The following is a 2,077-nucleotide window of genomic DNA, read 5'->3' on the forward strand; positions in this document are numbered from 1 at the left end:
AGTTTGAGGTTCAGTAACCGCAACCCCCAAACCGGACGGGGTGGGCAATTTCAAAAATTGGTTCAATTGGGAGGTCAAATTTGCGTGCGGTGCTATTTAGCATTGGGTTCGTGATGCTGTGCTCTTTCTGAATGAGTCCAATTGGGGTTTCAGGTTTCTAAATTGATATATGCTTTAATAATTTGGGGGTCACAAGAGAGGAGGAGGAAGAAAGTGTTTGAATTCAATAATTTCTTTCGTGGTGATCTGGTGTTGTAACAGTTGAAGACCAATTTGGGATTCATGTGAGAGTTGATAACTGGCCACCATTTGATGAGCTATTAACCCAATGGATCCTGAAGGAGCAAAGTTTGGAAGAGGACCAAGAGAGTTTACTGATTCCGTAGATCTCATACTCACAACAAATTGCATGCAAACCTTGAGTTGAGTTTGTCTGCAAGCGTACCCAGTGCCCTTCATGTATCAATTCCACTACCTAGTCTTTGTTTACCCATTTTGAAGTTAAGGGGATACATCAAAGCTAACCGGAAAGGGGGGTCTATTTTTTTTTTTTTCTAGAGTTGTCTTGTCACATCCCGACCCTAAAATATTTATCTTATTTACTAGCTTGATTATAATAAGAATTTTACCGTCTCCGTCATTGAGGTTATAGTTTAATTGGTCCCTAGAGGGGTTTTGGGGACGGTTATTTTCGGAGGATTATTCGTAAGAGAAAAATATGACGACGGTAAAAATGGTAAATTTTAGCTAGTAAAAGGTAATTTTTATTCAGGTATTATTTTTTCGGGGTGTTTTATTTTTGGAATTGGGTTGTATATAGGACTTGGACCGGGTAGGAGGCCCAAGCCTATTTCTTCTTCTCTCTTTTCTTTCTCTCTTCTCTCTCTCCCTCCAGAGCTCTCTCTCCCCCGCCGGTTTCCTCCGCTCAGCTCGCCGCCGTCCGGCCACAGTAGACCGCCACTTCGGTCCCGTTCGGTTGCCCTCCGACCCAGCTTCCATTCTAGACCGGTGAAGGCTGCCCTAGCGCCGCCGTGAAGGAGTTCTCCCGCCTAGAACCTCGGGCTGCCCAAAGTCCTCCATCGCCGGAACTCCCTCCTCAGGCCACCAATCCGAGCAAGCTTGGTACGGTTTTGTAGGTCTCTAACCCAGCTGCCTTGCCCTAAAAGGACTCACTCCGGTTCGCTTCAGGTAAGGAGAAATTAGAGGTGGAAGTTCTAGGGTGTTTTAGATGTTTTTGCTCGTTTGACCTAGTTAGGCTTGGATTTTGGGTTTGTGCTAGTTAGGAAAGTGTAGAGGGAGTGGAGAGGAAGCTACTGTTAAAATTTGGTAGGATTTGGAGGTCGCCGGAATCGGCCTCCGGCCTCCGCTACCGGCGGAGCCGCCGCCGCTATTTGGGAGATTTTTATGGTTTTAAATGTGGAATATTAAGAGGAGTATATTGTTGTAAGTTATGGAATTTTTGGATGAGTTTTGGATAGGTTTATGAATTTCCGAAGTGTGGTATTTTTGGCGGTTAATTAATGTAGAATCCGGCCGTAGGATTTAAGTCATATTTTTGGGGAGGTTGTAATTACGGCTGCCGCGTATGATATTTAAGTTCGGATCATTTCGATTTAAGAATATCGAAGTTAGGCAATGATGAGCGTAGTTATGGCTCTCGGTTAATTTTGGCCTATTTTGTGTAAATATTGGATTTTTAGTTGGGAAATTAATTATATGTTTGGATCAGGACGTGAGGAGGCTCGAGTGAAAGAGGCCTCGGATCGACGTCAGGCTTAGGCCTAAATTTGTGAGTGGACTTTTGTTTTAAAATATATGCATGCGGTGATTCTACATTAAATGATTGATTTTATTGAATATCAATTTGTGGAATTGTTTATTTTCGCGAAGTCATTTTCAGAAGTAAATATTCTCATTTTTAATGGCTATCGTGTTATTTGGAAAGTTACCGAAAATGAGATTTTCGGTAGAGTCGTGTGCGTATTGTTTTTATGATAATTGGCAATTTTCATTATTGTTGGAGAATAACCGAAATTGAGAATTTCGGTGAGTGTATATATATATATATATATCCATT

This window comes from Fragaria vesca, linkage group LG5 (assembly GCF_000184155.1).
Source record: "Fragaria vesca subsp. vesca linkage group LG5, FraVesHawaii_1.0, whole genome shotgun sequence".
NCBI lineage: Eukaryota > Viridiplantae > Streptophyta > Magnoliopsida > Rosales > Rosaceae > Fragaria > Fragaria vesca.